We start from the raw sequence: 22,393 nt of genomic DNA, 5'->3' as shown, positions 1-22,393 counted from the left end.
ACCACTATACTCCAGCCTGGAAGACAGGGACTCCATCTCAAAAAATCAAAAAAACAAACAAACAAAAAGCAAAAAAAAAAAAAAAAAAAAAAAAACCCAAATGAAAATGAAACAAAACAAAAACCTTATGTAGCAATCTGCCTCTTTCTGTCTTATATGTGCTTCCAATTTCAATAGAACATTGTCTGTCACCTTCTCAGCTTGTATGCTTTAATAAAAACAAATGAAAGATGCCATATTGGAGAAGCCAACAAAGTGGCCTCCTGTCAAAAATCAGGTAGAAACAGAGGCCCTGAGTGCTATAGCCCTTAAAAAATGAACCCAGAATTAATGAGCCTTCCTGTGAAATCATACCCCTGAATTAAAATTTCATTGTAGTCTATAAGAAATCATGAGGCAGAAAACCCAGTCAAATTGAGTTCAGGTTCTTCAAGCTGTAGAAATTGTGAGATGGTTTGCTGTGTTGTTTGCTGCTACTAGTTTGGGAAGCTATTAGGTATGCAGCAGTACTATATTTAGTGGATGATTTAAAGATTCAATTTTCCACCCTTAAATTATCACTATTTTGAATTAATATTATCCTTCATCACCTCCAGGCAAAACGCTGGAGTCAATGTAGGATTTACTTGATGTTTGTTTGGCTTGGTTGGTTTCTCCCTGGAGAATATCAGTCCTGTAATGATTTTTGTTAAATACTCAAAATCTGTGTTTCTAAATATTGTGTCTTATTTTTGTTGTTTATAAATGGAAGGTAGTGCTTACTTTAGCAGCATATATACTAAAATTGGAATGATACAGGAAAACTAGTATGATCCCAGCACAAAGATGACATGCAAATACATGAAGCATTCAATATTTTTCAGTATTTGACAGATCAACAAGATAGAAAATTGACAAGGATATTCAAGACTTGAAATCAGCTCTGGATCAAGTGGACCTAGTAGACATCTACAGAACTCTCTGCCCCAAACCAACAGAATATATATTCTTCTCAGTGCCACATGGCACTAATTATAAAATCTTGCTCATAATTGGAAGTAAAACACGCCTCAGCAAATGCAAAAGAACGGAAATTATAACAGTCTCTCAGACCACAGGGCAATCAAATTAGAACTCAGAATTAAGAAACTCACTCAAAACAAGACAATTACATGAAAACTGAAAACTCTTCTCCCAAATTACTCCTGCACAAATAATCAAATTAAGGCAGAAGTCAAGAAGTTCTTTGAAATGAACAAGAACATAGAGAAAATGTACCAGAATCTCAAAGACACAGCTAAGGCAGTGTTAAGAGCAAAATTTATAGCACAAAATGCCTGCATCAGAAACCTTGAAATATCTCAAATTAATACCCTAACATCACAATTAAAAGAGTTACAGCAGGAAAAAAAAAAAAAAACTAATCGAAAAGCTAGCAGAAAACAAGAAATAACTAAGATCAGAGAAGAATTGAAGGAGACAGAGACAAGAAAAAAACCTCCAAAAATATCAATAAATATGGGAGCTATTTTTTTGAAAAAAAAATGACAAAATAGATCACTAGCTACACAAATAAAGAAGGAAAGAGAGAAGAATCAAATAGACACAACAAAAAATGATAAAGGGAATATCACCACTGATGCCACAGAAATACAAACTACCATCAGAAAACACTATAAACACCTCTATGCAAATAAACTGGAAAATATAACAGAAATGGATAAATTCCTGGACACATACACCCTCCCAAGACTAAATCAGGAAGAATTCCCATCCCTGAATAGACCAGTAACAAGTTCTGAAATCGAGGCAGTAATTAACAGCCTACCAACCCAAAAAAGCCCAGCACCAAATGGCTTTGCAGTTGAATTCAACCAGAAATACAAAGAGGAGACAGTATCATTCCTTCTGAAACTATTCCAGCAATTGAAAAGGAAAGACTCCTCCCAAACTCATTTTATGAAGCTGGCATCATCCTGATACAACAGCTGGGAAGAGACACAACACAAAAAGAAATCTTCAGGACATTATCCCTGATGAACATCGATGCAAAAATCCTCAGTAAAATACTGGCAACCCAAATCCAGCAGCACATCAAAAACCTTATCCACCATGATCAAGCTGGCTTCATCTCTGAAGTGCAAGGCTGGTTCAACATATGCAAATCAATAAAAAAAAAAAATCCATCACATAAGCAGAACCGAAAACAAAAAACAAATGATTATCTCAATAGATGCAGAAAATGACTTTGATAAAATTCCACATCCCTTCATGTTAAAAGCTCTCAAAACACTAGGTACTAATGGACATATTTCAAAATGATAAGAGCTATTTATGACAAACCCACAGCCAATATCATATGAATGAGAAAAAGCTGGAAGTGTTCCCTTTAAAAACTGGTACAAGACAAAGATACCCTCTCTAACCATTCCTATTCAAAATAGTATTGGAAGTTCTGGCCAGGGCAATCAGGCTAGGGAAAGAAATAAAAGGTATTGAAACAGGAAGACAGGAAGTTAAACTGTCTCTGTTTGCAGATGACATGATCATATATTTAGAAAACCCCCACTGTCTCAGCCCCCTAAACTCCTTAAACTGATAAACAACTTCAGCAAAGTATCAGGATACAAAATCAATGCGCAAAAATTACAAGCATTGTTATACACCAACAAAAGACAAACTGAGAGCCAAATCCTGAGTGAACTCCTATTTATGATTGCTACAAAGAGAATAAAATACCTAGGAAAACAGCTAACAAGGGATGCGTACTTCTCTCTTCAAGGAGAACTACAAACCACTGCTCAAGGAAATAAGAGAGGATGCAAACAAATAAAAATCATTCCATCCTCATGGATAGCATGAATTGCTATCATAAAAATGGCCATATCACCAAAAATAATGTATAGATTCAATGCTATTCCCATCAAACTACCATTGATATTCTTCCCAAAATTAGAAAAACTATTTTAAATTTCATATGGAGTCAAAGAAGACCCCATATAGCCAAGACGATCGTAAGCAAAAAGAACAAAGCTGGAGGCATCATGCTCCCTGACTTCAAACTATACTGCACAGCTATAGTAACCAAAATAGCATGATAGTGGTACCAAAACAGACATATAGACCAATAAGGCAGAACAGAGACCTAAGAAATAACACCACACATCTACAACCATCTGATATTTGACAAACTTGTAGAAACAAGCAATGGGGTAACGATCTCCTATTCAGTTAAAGGTGCTGGGAAAACTGTCTAGTCATATGCAGAAAACTGAAACTGGACCCCTTCCTTATACATTATATGAAAATTAACTCAAGATGGATTAAAGGCTTAAACATAAGATCTAAAATCATAAAATCCCTAGAAGAAAACCTAGGCAATACCATTGAGGACATAGGCATGACAAAAATGCCAAAAACAATTGCAATCAGCCAAAATTGATAAATGGGAACTAATTTTACTAAAGAGCTTCTGCACAGCAAAATAAACTATCATCAGAGTAAACAACCAACCTACAGAATGGGAGAAATTTTTTGTAATCTACCCATCTGACAAAAGTCTAATATCCAGAATTTATGAAGAAATTAAACAAATTTACAAGAAAGAAAAAGTCATCAAAGAGTAGGCAAAGGATATGAATAGACACTTCTCAAAAGAAAACATTTATGTGGCCAAAAAACATGAAAAAAAGCTTGATATTATTGATCATTAGATAAATGCAAATGAAAACCATGATGAGATACCATTTCATACCAGTCAGAATGGTGATTATTAAAAAGGCAGGAAACAATAGATGCTGGTGAGACTGTGAGAAATAGAAATACCTTTACATTGTTGATGGGAATATAAATTATTTCAACCATTGTGTAACACAGTATGGTGATTCCTCAAGGATATAGTGCCACAAATATCATTTGATCCAGCAGTCCAGTTACTGAGTGTATACGCAAAGGAATATAAATCATTCTACTATAAAGACCAATGCACACTTATGTTTATTGCAGGTATATTTACAATAGCAAAGACATGGAACCAAGCCAAATGCCCATCAATGATACCTTGGATAAATAAAATAGGGTACACATAAACATGGATTACTATGCAGCTATAAAAAGAATAAGATTGTGTCATTTGCAGGGACATGAATGAAGCTGGAAGCCATCATCCTCAGAAAACTAACACAGGAAAGAAAAACCAAAAAATGACATGTTCTCATTCTCTCATTCTTTTTTAATTTTTTTATTTTATTTTTTTAAATTTTGAGATGTAGTCTCACTCTGTCACCCAGGCTGGAGTGTAGTGGCGCGATCTCAGCTCACTGCATGCTCAGCCTCCCGGGCTCATGCCATTCCCTGCCTCAGCCTCCCAAGTAGCTGGGACTACAGGCACCCACCACTATGCCTGGCTAATTTTTTTTTTTTTGGTATTTTTAGTAGAGACAGGGTTTCACCATCTTAGCCAGGATGGTCTCCTTCTCCTGACCTAGTGATCCACTCCTCTCGGCCTTCCAAAGTGCTGGGATTACAGGCATGAGCCACCGTGCCCAGTCATCATTCTTAAATGGGAGTTGAATGATGAGAAAACATGGACACAGGAAGGAGAACAACACACATGGGCCTATAGGGGAGTGAGGTGGGTATGGGGAGTGAACTTAAAGAACAGGTCTTCTCCTTGTTTCCTCACATGATTGTCCATCTGTGAGTGTCTATGTCCTCATCTCCTAGTCTCATAAGAACCCAGGTCCCATTCTATGGGATTAGGACCCACCCTGGGGATCTCATTTTATCCTAATCACCTCTTTAAAGACCATATCTCCACATCGAATCACATTGGGAGTTAGGACTTCAACATATATATGGTGGGGATAAAGTTTACTATTCCATAATAATATATGGAATCCATGCAGGGTATCATTTTAGAAATTAACAAGACTTTTATCACACATTAGTCATTGTGATAAAAACACCAATATTTTACCTCTAAGTGTTAAAATTGCATCTGTGTACATAAGTTAAAAATAAACATATTTGAAGTAGAGGCCGGTCATGGTGGCTCATGACTGTAATCTCGGCAATTTGGGAGGATGAGGTAGGCAGATCACTTGAGATCAGGAGTTTGAGACCAGACTGGCCCTGTCTCTAATACAAATAGAAAAAATAGTGGGGAAGCGTTATGGTGTGCCCTTGTAATCACAGCTATTTGGGAGGCTGAGGCAGAAGTATCGCTTGAGCTGGGGGGAGGAAGTTGCAGTGAGCGGAGATCATGCCATTGCACTCCAGCCTAGGTGACAAAATGAGACATTATAAAAATATATATATATTTATGTATATATATATGAGCTTTAATCATTCATAGAACTTCTCTCTAATCATGTTAATTATCCACAAGTGTGTTGACTCAGAGCTTCTGTTGTTAATTGTAAACTAATTGTACACATATAGTTAATTGTATACGTGTATATATATATATGTATGTATGATGTGAATTGTATACATGTATATGTATGCATGTGTGTGTGTGTGTTTATATATGTGTGTGTATGTATATGTATATATATATATGTAGACAGAAAATGACAATCTCTTGACAATTTTTTTTTCTGCAATATGCCACTAATTAGAAAAGGAAAATTAGGTCTTGAATAAGGCTTACTTTAGGAATGATGTTACTCTTGGCAAGGTGTGGTGGCTCATGCCTGTAATCCCAGCACTTTGGGAAGCCAAGGCTGGAGAATGGTTTAAGGCCAAGAGTTCAAGACCTGCCTAGGAAACATAGCAAGGACAAATGTCTACAAAGGATTTTCAAAGATTAGATGAGTGGGGTGGTGCATGCCTGTCATTCCAGTACTTGGGAGGCTGAGGCAGCAGAATTGCTTGAGCCCAGGAGGTTGAAGCTTCAGTGAGCTATGATCCCACCACTGTCCTCCAGCCTGGGTGACAGAGCAAGACCATGTCTTGAAAGTAAGGGAAAAGGAGAGGTGAGGAGGGGAGGGGAAGGGAGGAGAGTGGAGGGGGAGGGAAAGGGGAGAGAGAGAGAAAGAAATAAAAAGAAAAAAAAGGAAAGAAGTAAAGTAGGAAGGAAAGAAAGAAAGAAGAAAGAAAGAAAGAGAAAAGAAAAGAAAGGAAGAGAAAGAAAGAAAGGAGGGAGGGAGGGAGAGAGGGAGGGAGGAGAGATCTGATGTTACTTTAGAGCTTTGAATATAAAAGCAAATAATGACTTGTTTATTAACTACATCAGAAAATACTTTATTAATTATGAAGACAAATGGATCTGCACAGTGTCCACTATAGACAGAATAACAGACTATGTACATCCTACAAATATCCTGGATGTATACATTGTCACTTCTCCTATAGATTTCAAGCAATATGCTCCATCTTTCCGTAGACTGGTTCTCCACTAGGGTTATTTGGGCCCTTAGGAGATATTTGGACACACTTCAGTTGCCCAAACTGGGGAATGATACTATTGATATCCAGGGAGTAAGGCCAGGGATGTGCTAACCATCCTACCATACACAAGATAGCCTCTACACAGCCAAGGACCGTCCAGCCCCAAATGCCAATACAGCTGTGGTTGAGCAATTGCACAGGGAATCTCCTATAATTTCTTCAGCATTGCTCACATTCGGCTCATTTGATTGACAACTTGACATAACAAAGGGAAAGAAAATTCTCCCTTTTCTCCTTTTATAGCTTTCCCATAACTAGTCCAATCTAAATTGGTATCCAATGAATCCCAGTGACCAAATGTAGAACAAGGAGGAATTCTCCTGTGTTGTAGTGCTTGCTGCAAATTGGAAGGATTAATTATATCATTATGTTATGTCGTAATTAATTGGCTCAATTTTCTGTCTTCTCGTACCCAGCCATGGGGATCTGTGCCTCCTGGCTGGAAAACCCCTAATGAACATTCTAAAAATGCCCGATGAGTCATTGTTCTCTTTTACCACTTTAAGGAGGAACTGAACAAATTTAATGTCAGTTGGTGTAGTTGCTGTAATAGGTGGACTGCATTTCAAAACTACTCTAGGCAATAGATTTAAAATAATACATTTTAAATAAAAAAATAGATTTTAAATAATATTTCAAATAAAAGAGTTTAAATGTGTCCTGTGAAAGTCCGTAATGAGAATCTTCTGTTCTCTCTTCCTCCACTATTACAGTGATTTATAGTGAGGAATAAAATCTAATAAATAATGAATGCTTCAACTAAAACTTCATTTTAGTTAAAAGCTAGGGCACAGGCCTACTTGGAAAATATTACAAAAAAAAATGTGACTCCTTAACTACTGACTGGTTTTTAAAACTTACTTCTTTGAGTGATGCTATTAAATAAACTCTGCTGTTTTTATTGATGGGCTCAAACAATACTAAAAAGGGTATCTTATTAATGTGGCTTCCCTCAGGATGGTGGCAGAAATATTACTGGGAAATATTAGGGAAAGTTATAGGGAATAGTCACAAACCTTTCTGGAAGTCTGAAAGGGGTCACATAGCTTGTAATAATTGAACGGGCTGAAGGCAGCTGGTTCTCACCTTAGAGCATTAGGTCATACAGTAAATACCACAGAAAATAGAGGCTTCCCCAGTTAAGTCTGTTTATCCTGTCTCCTTTAACTAACCTTTAAGCCAGATGGCCCTCTGGGGGGAGGCTGACCAAGGATATTGCCCCCTAATGGTATTTACTTTAGACCCCAGTTCCTGAGCTTTAATCATGCATAGAACTACTCTCTAATCATTTTAATTATCCACAAGTTTGTTGACTCAGAGCTTCTGTTGTTAATTGTATACAAAATAAATGCCTGAAGTTTGAGCTGCTCAGGGCCAGCCGCAGTGACAAACCTCTCTTGGTACGTATGCCCTCAGACAATCAGCTGGACTGGCAAGCAGAATTTCCATGTGTCAATGTATGTTTCATTCATGCATCATTTGGGTCAGGGTCTGCAGCCAGACCCCTGCAGCTAATGCCCTCTTACGAGGAGCAATACCTCATATTATCCTTTTGGAAAACGATTTTAGTGTTTCTTTTTCTTTTCTTTTTCTAAAATAATGCAATCATTTAAAGGCTAAATAAACCACATATTTCACATGTGATGTGTGTATATATGTGTGTGTGCGTGTTTATATATATATATATATATATGAATTTTTAAAAATGAATAAAAATTAAACAAAAACATGAAGGATTTAAAATATGATCATTTTCCAAACACTAAAGTCTCAAAGCAATGCATTTAGTAAAATCCCACTTTGTAAAAACAAAGACAAACATATCCAAGACATATTTGTCCTCCTATTTAAATGTAGTAGAAGTGTTTTTCAATCCCTAAGAGATAGAGCTTTTCAACATAAAATCTTTGTTGTCCTAGAAATGTAAACTCTTATAAACAACCTAGGTGTCCACAAGTCTTCCATTCTACTTTAATATTTCCATGTTACTATATATATAAAGTATATATTATATAAAGTACATATATATTTATACATAAAGTAGGATGGAAACATATATGGAAAGAAATAGTAATTCATTTTATAACAAATTATGCATACCTTATATCTCATATATATTATTAATGATATATGTATTATGTATACATTAAATTTGTGTGTGTGTGTGTCTATATATATGTATATAGATAGATAGATAGATAGATAGATAGATATCTCCTCAAATTTCTAGCTAATGTTTACAGAATCTAGTGTCTATCCCAAAATGTCCTAGGAACTCATTAAATAAAGTTTTAAGGGTTGCCAATTTCCTGTTATGGTTACTTCTTACTTTTGAAATCCTTTGCTCACAATCTGGAAAATAACATTGATAACTCATTTATCAATCCTCCAGTTTTTTTCAATGAATTAAAGTTTCACAAAGTAATAGAAGGTGATATTCATAAAGAACAAGCATAGGGACAGGAATGTGGCAATATATTATGAAACTTCCAAGTGAGTTTGTATGGCAGATGTGAAATAAGGTTAAAAATTACTGTGGAAGTAGATTTGAAGGATTAATTACAATGGGTTGGATGCAGAGGAGAGAAAGAAAGAGCAGGAGATAAATATTGCAAGTTACAGGTTAAGCACCCCTTATCTAAAATGTTAGAGACCAGAAGCCTTTCAGATATTGAATTTTTAAAATTTTTGGAATATCTGCATATTCACTATGAGATATTTTAGGAATGGGATGCAAGTCTGAACACAATGTTTACTAATGTTTCATATACACCTAATACACATAGATTGAAAGTAATCTTATATAATGTTTAAAACTAATTTTGTGCATGAAACAATGCTTATGTATGCTGAACCATCAGAGAGCAAAGATGTCATTATCTCAGTGAACCATGTGGACAAGAGCCTTCCAAACCCTACTGTGAACTGTGCATGCGAGGGATCTAAGTTGCATGTTTCATGTGAGAACCTAATGCCAGATGATCTGAGGTGGAACAGTTTCATGCCCAAACCATGCCCTGTCCCCTCCATCCATCGAAAACTGTCTTCATAAAACTGGTCCTGGGGGTCAAAAAACTGGGGACTGCTGATATAAGCAATACCTTTCTTACATTTATGCACAAATAAGTACTTAGCAGTAAAAATGTAACATGGCATTAATACAGTGGAATATTAATGTGTTCAGAGTAAATAAGCTGCACAGTAGCACTGTATGAATTAAAGAAAGAAGAGAGAAACAGAAGGATGGCTTTAGAGTCAACAGGGACAGGTTTATTTTTAATAAACCTGAGCGGGAAGGCTAGCTGAGTTAGGTCAGAGCCACCCTTTGTGTCTGTTCCCATATAGATCTTTCTGCAGCTGCAGGCATACCACCCAAGACTGCTTTTCCCTAACTTAGTGCACCTGAAGGGAAAAGAATGTGCTCATTAAGGCCCACTGTTATGCTGGGGCCCATTGTATGAGGGTGAAGTTTGGCAGTTAACCAAGAGACTTGCTCTGCTACCTCCTCTGTGCCTGAGCTGTCTTATCTGTGTTTTATTGCCCTTTCTGCTTGTACTTTGAAGAGAAGCGATTTGCTTGGAATGCATGAAGCTAGAAAGGGAGCTGGAACTTAAAATGGTGGTGTTTGTCTGAGATGAGAGTGCTCCTGCTCTGTCAAGCACCACCAGAACACCTGTATCTGCTGTTAAACATCAGAAGCAACAGACAATGGCAAGGTGTCCAGAGTCCACCTGTCATGCTGTGTTTTGGTTAAAAGACAACTGTGTTTTTTTTAACGAGAAGAAACTAAGAAACTGTAAGTGGTGATCACTCCAACATTGTACTCTTCTGTAAGATGCTGTCCAGATTATCCTAGTGCTTGATTTTCGGTGACATAGATACACATAAACACGTCCTGTTTTTCTTATCACTGTTACCCATAGGGCAGGCTTTGGACATTTTTAACAATATGTTTACACCACAGAGCAAAAATAAGCATGGAAAAAAAACCACAGAGAGCGATGCATGCAGGGCGTCCTGTGGGACAACTTCGGGAATCTGACATTGGTTCACACAGCTGAACAAATGTCGATGTCCATTATCTTTTCTTTTTTTTTTTTCTTTTGAGATGGAGTCTCACTCTGTTGCCAGGATAGAGTGTTGCTATCTCAGATCGCTGTAACTTCCACCTCCTGGATTCAAGAGATTATCCTGCCTCAGACTCTTGAGTAGCTGGGATTACAGACACCTGCCACTACACCTGGACAGATATATTTTTTTGAGGCGGACTCTTACTCTTTTGCCCAGGCTGGAATGCAGTGGCGCCATCTCGGCTCACTGCGGGCTCCGCCTCCCAGGTTCACGCCATTCTCCTGCCTGAGCCTCCCGAGTAGCTGGGACTACAGGCGCCCGCCATCACACCGGGCTAATTTTTTGTATTCTCCGCAGAGACAGGGTTTCACCATGATCCGCCTGCCTTGGCTTCCAAAAGTGCTGGGATTACAGGCGTGAGCCACCGCGCCCAGGCACACCTGGATAATTTTTGTATATTTAGCAGAGATGGGGTTTCACCATGTTGTCCAGGCTGGTCTTGATCTCCTAACCTCAGACAATCCACCTGTCTCAGCCTCCCAAAGGGCTGAGATTACAGGTGCGAACCACTGCGCCTGTCCCTCCTGTCTTTTTATTGCCCTTTGTGGGTATGCATGCATGGGAGTAGTGTGGCATGCCTGGAAAAGATATATTGCAGCTGATGGGAGCTGCAGGGGTGGAGAGTGAGGGTATCTTTCTTCCCTTAGTGACACTGAATAAACTGTGTGTTGGGCACCTGTATTTTTACTGTCACCTATCACATGAGGTCAGACATACAATTTTCCACATGTGGTGTCATGTCCATGCACAAAAAAGTTTAAGACTCTGGAGCATTTCATGTTTTAGGTATTCAAATAAGGGATGCACCTATTACCCGAATTTGTTTATTTTGCCGCTCTCCAAGAGGGGAAGGTGTTCATTCATGTAGTAAATATCTCATATTTTGTTTCTCTAAGTCCTTACACTTCTGACAACTATATCAAAGAGTACAGTCTTGGGTTAAGGGCATTCTATGGGTTATGGGTCAAACTGTGGGATTCTTACTCATCATGAAACACCACTGGGCTCCATTGCTGAACCATATTTCTGAAACTGGATGGCCTAGAACTGTCATCCCCAAGAAAGATTAGTGTATCATTTATATTCCAGCAGATATGACTAATTCAAATTACTATTGGTATCATTTTGTGTCCAAAATTGATTCCTTCTAGTGGGTTCTTGGTCTCGCTGACTTCAGGAATGAAGCCGCAGATCCTTGTGGTGGGTGTTAACAGTTCTTAAGGATGGTCTGTCCAGAGGTTGTTCCTTCAGATGTTCAAATGTGTCTGGAGTTTCTTCCTTCTGGTGGGTTTGTGGTCTCGTTGACTTCACGATTGAAGCCACAGACACTAGGGTAAGTGTTACAGCTCATAAAAGTAGTGAGGACCCAAACAGTGAGCAGCAGCAAGATTTATTGTGAAGAGTGAAAGAACAAAGCTTCCACAGTGTGGAAGGGGACCCAAGTGGGTTGCCAGAGCTGGCTTGGGTGGCCAGCTTTTATTCCCTTATTTGACCCTGCCCATTTCCTGCTGATTGGTCCATTTTACAGAGGGCTGACTTGTCCATTTTACAGAGTGCTGATTGATGAGTTTTTACAGAGTACTGATCAGTGCACTGACAATCCATTAGCTAGACACAGAGGGGCTGATTGGTATGTTTTTACAGAGTGCTGATTGGTGCTTTTACAAACCATTATGTAGACACAGAACACTGATTGGTGTGTTTTTACAGAGTGCTGATTGGTGTGTTTACAAACCTTTAGCTATACCCAGAGGGCTGAGTGGTGCCATTTTACAGAGTGCTGACTGGTGCATTTACAAACCTGTAGCTAGACACAGAGTGCTGATTGGTGCATCTTTACAGAGTTCTGATTGGTGCATTTACAAACTTTTTGCTAGACACAGGGTGCTGATTGCTGCATTTAAAAACCTTTAGCTAGACAGAAATGTTCTCCAAGTCCCCACTCGACCCAGGAAGTCCAGCTGGCTTCACCTCTCAATCCCCCCCTGTAAACAGGACACCCCAACTGCTGTTGGGAATTGGGTGATGACCTCTCTAGCTACTTCCTGCTGGATAGGGGTGAAGAAGGGGCCCTCCAGATGTTGTGTCCTCCAGAGGGGAACCCTTTAGGCCAGTGAAAGGACCAATGGGTTGGTCCAGGGGTCCTCAGTAGAAGTTGTTAGTTTAGCTTATTTGGGGTTCCATTTGTAAGACAATCTATAGCTTGATGGCCTTGATCCTAGAGGAAACAAATTTGACAAGGAGGTTAAAAATACAGGGCCCAAAGGTGAGTAGTAGCAAGATGGCTGCCATGGGACCTAGAAAGCAGAGAAGCCATGTTGCCCAACTCCAGAAGTTGGTATAAGAGTTTGAAAGGCAGTATCTGATTTCAGAAGCCTGTTCCTGTAAACACCGGGTGGCATCTCATACTATCCCTGACTGGTTAGTGTAAAAGCAGCACTCTTCCTCTATGAAGGTGCAGAGTCCTCCTTTCTCAGCAGTGAGGAGGTCTAGGCCTTGGAGAGTCCCTGCTGCCAAAGAGTGTATTTGGGGTTGTAGAGTAAGGGTAGGTTTTGTTAGTTCTTGCAAACTGTCTGAGAAATCCTTTGAGATGAGACTGTGTGGTATTAGGATAATACATGTTACACCGTTAAGTTTTAGCAAACTTTACTTTTGTTGAAAACATTGTAAGTTTGGGCTTTCCATTATTCTTTGCTATTAATAAGACCTCATTCAGTCCATATGAACTTAGAATTGCTATAGATGGCTCCTTCCTGATTTTGTAAGTACTTTAAGGTTTGGCTGAGTGGAAACAGCTCACAGGTTTGAGCAGACCTGTTTTTAGGCAATTTTCCTAATTCTACTTCTACAAGAGTTTCCTTATCACTTACTGAATGCCCATTGGGTCTTTTTCCTTAATCTTCTGGGAGGAATCATCTATCTTCCTGTCCTGAAGGGGGTTCTGCCTAGGCCTGGTCAGACCTTTGTATGGTAATTAGTTAAGATTTAGATTCCCTGTTAGGAAACCTGCTGGGTTAAGGACTTTTGATAGGAAGGCTATGGGTTGTCGGTGGCCTCAGTGTTTTCAGGCTATGCCCTTGTTTATGCTGAGAACAAGGTGGTATTGGAGTGCTCTTATAGGGTTATGGAGAAGACCGTCATTATGAATTATAGGTTTTAAATTTACCCTGGCTTTTAAAGGAACAGGATACCCTGTTTTTTCTTTACTACTTCCATCTCTCTTTCTTTCTCTTTGAATTCTTCTTTGTTTCCCTCTTTCTGACTCCTTTTTTGTCTGTCTCTTCCTCTCTGACTTTCTGTCTCTCTCTTTCTCTCTCTCTGACTCCTTCTTTGTCTCTGTCTCTTCCTCTCTTTCCCTCTGGTGTTCTTCTCTTCTCTCTTTTCTTTCTGCTAGTCTTTCCCTTCCTCTGCCAGATGCTTATCCCACTGTTGTCCCTTCTCCTTCCCCTTTTTGATGGTTTCGGCAGTGTAAGACTGCCACCTCCTTGGGTTTTTGCACTGTGTGCATTAACTCAACGATATCCTTGTGATACTTAATAGGGTTTCCCCCAGAGGTTAGGAACTCCCTTTCTTTCCATAGTGCAGCATGGGCACATAGGACTAGATAAGCATACTTGCTATCTGTATACACATTTACTGTTTTTCCCTTTCCCAGTTCTAAGGCTCAGCTAAGTGCCACTAGTTCTGCTAACTGGGCACTGGTCTCTGGGGGGAAGAGGCTTACCTTCAAGTATGGTTACATCACTAACTATGGTATAACACACCCTTCATATCCCATTCTCCACAAATGAAATTCCATCGGTATATAGGTTAAGGTCAGGTTTAGCTAAGGGGGCTTCTAAGAGATCCTCTTGGGTGGCATAAGTCTGGACTATAATTTGCTGGCAGTCATGCTTGACTGGTTCCCCATCCTCTGGGGTAAAGTGGCAGGGTTGAGGGCCTCACATGTGTGTATTTGAAGCACCAGTCCCTCAAGGAGTAGCACCTGGTTTCTAAGCAGGCAGTTGTCTGATAGCCATAAACTTCCTTTGGCACCTAGTATGCCATTTACATCATGAGTAGTCCAGACAGTGAGATCCTTTCCTTGTAGCCTCTGACACTAAGATGGCCACCACTGCAACTACCTGTAAACAGTGAGGCAAGCCTTTTTCTACTATATCAATTTCCTTACTGAAGCATGCCACTGGTTGTGGGGTTGTCCCATGAGTCTGAGTAAGGACCCCAAGAGCTATTCCTGTTCTCTCTGTGATGTATAAAGAGAAGTTTTGTCCTGTGGCAAGGCTTATGGCTGGAGCTTGAGTTTGTTCCTTCCAACACCCAGACTACAGGCTTGATTCCCTCCTCAAGCAAGGGACAATAAATTGGTAACTTCTTCCCCATATTCATGTAGATAATTGCTCCAGCTTTGGCTAACATGTCCCTCCCTAATAAGTGTATGGGACTTTCAGGCGTAACAAGAAAGGCATGAGAAAAGAGCAAAGTCTCCCAAATACAACTGAGGAGGTGGGAGAAATACCTGGTTACAGGCCATCCCAGGATTCCTTGGATGGTAACGGACCTCAAGGACAGCTGCCCAGGACAGGAGATTAACACTGAGAAAGCTGTTCCAGTGTACAGGAGGAAGTAAATTTCCTGGCCCTCAATGGTTAAACATACCCAGGGCTCAGTGAGGGTGATGACATGAGCTGGTGCTCACCCTCGGCATCCTCAATCCTGTTGTTGGATTATCTGGCTGACGGCTTCTGGCCCAGAGAACATTTGCCCTCTGGGGCAGTGTGCCTTCCAGTGATTGCCTCAGCATAGCAGACATGGACGAGGGGGTTCCTTGTTTCTCGCTGAACAATCTTTTTAAGGTATCCTTGAAAATCACACTGGTAACAAGCCCCACCAGGTGATTAGCCTGCTCCATTTTCTGTCCTCTCTGAACCAACAAGGTTTGTTTGTCTGAGGACCATGACTAAGGCTGCAGCCTTTCTCTGATCTTGCTTTTCCTTTTGGGCCTGTTCCTCTTGGTCCCTGTTTAGAACACTGAGGTTGCCAGGTTTAATAATGCCTCCAGATTTTATTCAGGGCCCAGGGCTCACTTTTGGAGCTTTCTCCTGCTACCTGTGGCTGATTGGGTAATAAACTTATCTTTTAAGATCAATTGACCCTCAAGTGAGTCGGGTGATGGGGGGTATATTTTCTTAAGGCCTCCTGTAGCCACTCAAGGAAGGCAGAAGGATTTTCCTCTTTTCCCTGAGTTATGGTGGACATCATTGAATAATTCATGGGCTTTTTCCTAATTCTCCTTAGTCCTTCTAGAACACAGGTCAACAGATGTTTATGATTCCAGTCCTGATGATCTGAGTTGAGTTCCCAGTGGGGATCCATACTGGGGAAAGCTTGCTGACCAGTAGGGAATTTGTCCCTTTCTTTGGCTGTCATTCTATCATTTACTTGAGTAAGATACCAAGTATCTCCAAACTCTCAGGCCACAGCAAAAGCCACATTCTTTTCATTAAAGGCCAGGTTTTTCTCTAAGAATAACATGACATCTGTCCTAAAGAGATCAAATGTTTGCCCTAGACCCTGTAGGACATCTATGTACCTATCAAGATCATCTGAAAAGTTCTCCAGGTCTGCCTTGATCTGCTTTAAATCAGAGAGGGAGAAGGGGACATGTACCTGGTTGGGCCAAATTCCCCTCCCCGTACAGCTTGAAGCGGACATGACTGATAGCACGGGGGTGTTTGTGGTCCTTTGGGGATTTCTTTGCTTGTTTCCTTCTGGGTGGGGGAGATTAGAGGAGGTTTACCATTAATAGGAAGGGGAGTTATAGAGATGCTAGGATATGGGGGTAAGTTGAGAGGTCCTCTTATGGGATATAAATTGCAAGCTTTCCATAGTTGTGGATTCTTCTTCATTGAAAAGAGAGCTTGGACATGAGGTATTTTCCTCCATTTGCCTTCTTTCTTACAGAAAAGGTCAAGCTGCAGGATAGTATTGTAATTTATACTTTCCCCAGGTGGCCATTTTTCCCCATCAGAGAGAGAATATTGGGGCCAGGCCATAGTGCAGAAAAATTGAGCCACCTCTTTTTTCAGGGTTTGTGGGTCAAATTGGTGCCAATGCCTCAGGATGCATTTCAAGGGTGAGCCTGTTGATGCCTGAGTGTTTCCCATCGGAAAGACAAAAGCACCCACGTTTTTGGTGTGTTTCTTTCTCCCCCTGCCAAAGAACCCACAATGGTCCCTGGATGCTGCTGATTGGAATAGTTGCACTCACTGATGCAGCAGCAGAGACACCTCTTGCCCAGGAACCCACAACAGTCCGTATACCCTGCTGATCAGAATAGTTGTGCTCACTGGCACAGAGGCAGAAACACTAGTTTTCCTCCTAGACCACAAGGAGTACTGAGGAAGGTTGGATTCAGTGACCCTTACCGACACATTCTCCTGTTAGTATTGGGACTTTACCCCTGTCCCATGAAGATGTTATGTGCCAAAAATGAAGTGGAGGGACATAACCTGAGGGAGGGAAGGGATCTCCAGAGTTGGAAGAGTGATGCCTTTTCTCCTCACTTTTATGAATAGGAAGGATACCATTTCTGAAGCTCCCCAATCCTAGGTTCAGGGACAGTTTTTGCTAGGCCTGCTAGTCTGAGAAGGGATACTAAAATTACAGATAGTCCCCCACCCTGACGGGGCTTTGGGCAAAAATATTTCTTTCTGATTGGTGAGCCCAGGTGCCTAAAGAAGGTAACAGAGTCCTGAAGTTTATACTAGAAATCATTCTTATACGAGAAACTAGTAAAGAACCAGACACAGGGAGTGGTTTTTAGAAGCAGTACTGGCCTCAGAGAAGAGAGGCAAGAGGAAGTTTGTCTGACAAGCATTGGGACCCAGGAGGCAAGGTTCAGGATAGATAGGATAGATGGGTGAGTCTCACTTGGGTGACATGACTTTGAGAGTTCCGCTCGTGGCTGCAGGGTCAACTAACTTGTTGTTGGGACCCTGCAGGTGAGTGGCTTTCCTCTCTGTCAACCCTCAGCTCAGCCCAGAAGCACAGGAGAAGTGGAAGCTGGTTCCAGGCAAACCAATGCTCCCAACTCCGAAGAGTCAGTGGTTGTTAGAGAACCCTTTCCCAGAAAGCCTGACACCTGTGTCTTTAGTCTGGCAGTCACTCCAGTCACTTTTAACTGGCTGGCAGGTGCCTGGTATTTAGCCCCCAAATTCTAAGGAAAAATAAGATGGAATAGCAAGCAAAAGGGGTCCATAGTTACTCACCACTTGTTGACAGGTGATTATCCCTTCATGGTTGCCAAAATGTGTCCAGAATTCGTTCCTTCCAGTGGGTTCTTGGTATCACTGACTTCAAAATGAAGCCATGGACCCTCGTGGTGAGTGTTACAGTTCTTAAAGATGGTGTGTCCGGAGTTTGTTCCTTCAGATATTCAGATGTGTCCAGAGTTTTCTCCTTCTGGTGGGTGTGTGGTCTTGCTGACTTCAGGAATGAAGCTGCAGACCATCATCACGAGTATTACAGCTCATAAAGTTAGTGTGCACCCAAAGAGTGAGCAGCAGCAAGACTTATTGTGAGGAGAGAAAGAACAAAGCTTCCACAGCATGGAAGGGGACCTGAGCAGGTTGCCGCTGCTGGCTTGGGTGGCCAGCTCTTCTTCCCTTACTTGGTGCCACACACGTTCTGCGATTGGTCCATTTTATAGAGTGCTGATTGGTGTGCTTACAAATCTTTAGCTAGACACAGAGCGCTGATTATTGCATTTTTACAGAGTGTTGATTGGTGTGTTTACCATCCTTTAGCTAGACACAGAGTGTTGAATGGTGTGTTTTTACAGAGTGCTGATTTGTGTGCTTACAAACCTTTAGCTAGACAGAAACGTTCTCCAAATCCCCACTGGATGCAGGAAGTCCAGCTGGCTTCACCTCTCAATTTAAGATTGACTCAGGGTAAAGCACTAGTTCCTATATTTCTTCTTTCCTCTAAATCACTTATTTGACTTTTTTTTTTTTTTGCTATTGAGTTGCATGAGCTCCTTAAATTTTCATGTTGTTATTTATAACATATGCATGTTCATAAGAATATGAAAATATAAGGACTCCATGCAACTCAATTTAAAATATTTCAAATATTTTTAATCCAAGGTTGGTTGAATTCGTGGCTGTGAAAGTCACAAATATAAGGGACAGACTACGTGTAAATTACAAGCGTGTGAGTGTTGATGGGGAGAGTTCTGGGTTATATGTTATGAGACGTTGAGTAACATTAACCAGTGAGATAGTTGAAGATAGCATAGAAGGTCATATACCTAATTTTGGTTATGGGGTGATCTTCTCTAAAGACATGGAGTGTGACTTCCTTTTGATTTGTGTGTTTAGGCATAATTGATTTGAAAATATTGACTTATCATTGTTTACAAAAGTGAGTTTTGTGTTAGTTAAACCATAGAAACCATTTTGCTAGTACTGCATACGATACTGAGGAATGATGCCATGATACAGTAAGTTTTCATAGATTGCTTTAAAATAGTTCAAGTGCAGTCTTTTTATTTTCCCTCAAGTATAATTCTGTGTTGAATAAAATGACAATCTTAGCTAGAGAAACTTTCTTTGTTCTATTTAAAATAAGAACATGGGAGTTTCAGCTTGTGAGGACTTTAAAATCAGGTATCTATAAAAGAGTGGATAACCTAATGCTATTATTTAACGTGGGAATTAAATAATATATTTAAGAAACTGATGATATTGCTATAGAAGAAATTTTATGTGAGTATACGGTAAAGTTTATAAAATTCCAGACAACTGGGTGTTCTCACCATGGTGTTTTTGAGATATCACTTTTCTTACATCTAGGTTTAAAATGAAATGATATAACATGTTATACAAGATAAGATGATATTTGGGTGGAATAGCTTACATAATGAAAGCTTCTTTATAAAAGTTTTTTTTTTTTTTGACAGGAGGAGGCAAGAGTTGTTAATATTTCTCTTCATTTGACACATACGTAAATAGGTGAATCAAATGAATTCATACATGCAATTATGTAACGGAGACTTAACAAACATTTCAGAGGTGAGCTCATCTTTTTTGCTGAATTGAGTTTGTGAAATGGGACTCATTTTAGAAATGCTTGTGCAGAGAGGTTTTAATATGTGGACAATGGTATTTCACTGAAGATGAATTGCAGTTCTACATCACCTGGATTTAGCTAGTAGCTTAATGAATACAATGCTTGCATGGGACTCCTGTTGGCTTGCTTTCTGAGAAAAGAAATAATGCTAGCCATCTTGTTTGTTCTCACCTCACTCATACAGAGCATCTCTGGAATAGCTGTGTAAATACTCATTTATGCCACTTTTCTGAGAATGTCTTCAATAGTTCATTTTTATTAACCATGATGTGTGAATTACCTGGTGTCCTTGAGATGAACATTTTATGACTAACACGTGGGACCATCTACTGTGGGGTGATCACTGGCAGACTCACAGCCAAAACTCATACCAGACCCTATTCTAAGCTAAAGCTTTGGCCAATGAAATAACAGATTGTGAAGAATGCAGACATTATACCCTTGACTGATTTCTCCCTTCCTGTTTCAAGCAACCTCTCTGAAAGTGGAGGGACTTATGACAGTTCTCATGTTGCAGGGAAGAATCATTTTGCTTCTCTTTCAAGAAGTGTTTCTGATTCCCAAGCCAGTTATCAGAGTGTTTCATCCCTCATTGTTGGTGCCATATGCCAGAGACAGACAATTACAGTCAGTACTGTGTGCTTTCATGTTTATCATCTCCTGGGAGGAAGGATGTGCTTTGCGGACTGAAGAAAACTGAGGGGGCTGTGTCAGCAATTTTGGCCTTGAACGTTAAAGAACTCATTCACTTTTAAAGCCCTAATAAATTTGCAGCACTATAAATAAGAATCTGTTTTCCCAACGTATACAGTGATTCCGAGGTGGCCTCAATATTATTTTTGAATGTGACAGAACAATGATTATATTTGAGTATACTGAAAGTAGTAAACATTATAAAATAACTCTCTTTACTCTCTTGACATTGAAGTTAGTTCCATGATGTACTTATCATCGAGTTAAAGAGATGCCTTTTTCTGAAATTCTGAAATGTGTCCAAGTGGTTCAAAATTATATCTTCTTTTCTAGGCCCATAGTGTTACCGGTGGAAAGTACTCGGGTTACCAGCAGTGTATCTCTACGGGTCTGCAGCAACATCAGTTGCTGCCTCCTCAGAAGAAAGAATTCAACTGAGGGGCATAAGGCAGAAAAATGGACCAAGGCAAGCTTCAGAGCAGAGAAGTTTATTTAAAAAGGCTTTAAGACAAGAAAAAAAAGGAAAGAATGCTTGGAAAAGACTCAAGTGGGCAACTTGAAGAACAGGTGTGATGTTAAACCTTTGATATGATTTGTCTGTGTCCCCACCCAAATCTCATCTTGAACTGTTGCTCCCAGAATTCCCATGGGCTTTGGGAGGGCCCCATTGGAAGTAATTAAATCATGGGAGCCAGTCTTTCCCATGCTGTTCTCATGGTAGTGAATAAGAGTCATGGGATCTGATCATTTTATAAAGGTTAGTTTCCCTGCACTCATTCACTTCTCTTGTCTGGTAACATGTGAGATGTGACTTTCTCCTTGTGTCATGATTGTGAGGCCACTGCAGCCACTTGGAACTATGAGTCCATTAAACTTCTTTTTTTACATAAATAAATACATTACCCAGTGTTGGATATGTTTTTATCAGCAATATGAAAAAGAACTAATACAACCCTGATCCTAGGAGTTTATAGGCTGGCCTCTTTCCCATGATTCTTCCCTTAGGTTGTGCTGCCCACTGGCACAGTGCTCCCCTGCACCTTACCCTTTGCATGTGAGCATGTACTATGTGTTCAGTAAATTGTACGTGTGACCAATCTGAGGCTTTCTTCTCCTTTCTGGAAATGTGCCCAAGAAAATCATACTCCATTTTGTCCCTTAATGCACATTCCCAGGAAATTGCTTCTCCCCGGTATCTGCATTCAACCAACTGTTTACTGCCCCAGGTATGGCCTCTCACTGGCACAAGCTTCCAATTATCATTTTTAGAGACGCAAATTTATAATTGTGAATCCATCATCTGACATTCCTAGTCTGCTGTGGAGAGCCCTTTACTGCCCTGCTTATGCGTGCCTAAGTTCCTGTAACAGTAGATGACCTTTCTGCATGTAGAATCCAGTTTTACTCAGAGATTCAGCCAAGTTTAGACTCCCACTGCCTGCAACTCTCTTTACTTTGAAACACCTTTTGGAAAATGTTTATCAATGAGAAATTATGACACTGAAACAAACGTGATCTAACATACCCTTTATTTGCCTTTAGCTTACAAGCCACCTTAATTATTCCTGGGCTTAGACAGACCTAACTTTGGAAGACTTTTAGTTTCCAGTTTAAATAATAGGCCTTTCCCAAAGCTCAACCCCCTTTGTAAAGCTAGTGAGAGACCCACTTTAAGGCTAGAGAGAGGAAAGGAGCCCACTTTCTGCTAATGTGTAGACATAAAGGATTGCCAGTCATTATTCTGGAGGTCCTGCAGGTAACATCACTAATGCAGAACTTACCATTGACCTTTTGAGATTTCTTTTCAGGTTTTTTTTTTTTTCTTGTCTGACACCTGGCTCCACCTGGACCCACGTGGACCAACCTGGACAAGACCACTCCTGTGGCCCTACACAGAAGTGAATCAGCTCAAGAGGATCACTTTGTTCCATTATAATTTCATCTACAACCGGATGAATCAGCAGCAAGTACCCTTTTGCTTTCTACCTACACCCCATCACCCAAA

At 40.1% G+C, this 22,393-nt stretch overlaps 1 non-coding gene across 1 annotated transcript; it reads left to right on the top strand.

The window, feature by feature from the left end:
* Window positions 1-754: 754 nt before the first annotated feature.
* On the top strand, window positions 755-860 carry LOC129026013 (U6 spliceosomal RNA). The gene has a single exon (XR_008497398.1). It is a non-coding gene; the product is annotated as a U6 spliceosomal RNA (small nuclear RNA).
* The last annotated feature ends 21,533 nt before the right edge of the window (window positions 861-22,393 follow it).

Source organism: Pongo pygmaeus, chromosome Y (assembly GCF_028885625.2).
Source record: "Pongo pygmaeus isolate AG05252 chromosome Y, NHGRI_mPonPyg2-v2.0_pri, whole genome shotgun sequence".
Classification (NCBI taxonomy): domain Eukaryota; kingdom Metazoa; phylum Chordata; class Mammalia; order Primates; family Hominidae; genus Pongo; species Pongo pygmaeus.
Note: the sequence above shows the minus strand (reverse complement) of the source record. Positions and strands in the feature narration are given on the sequence as shown.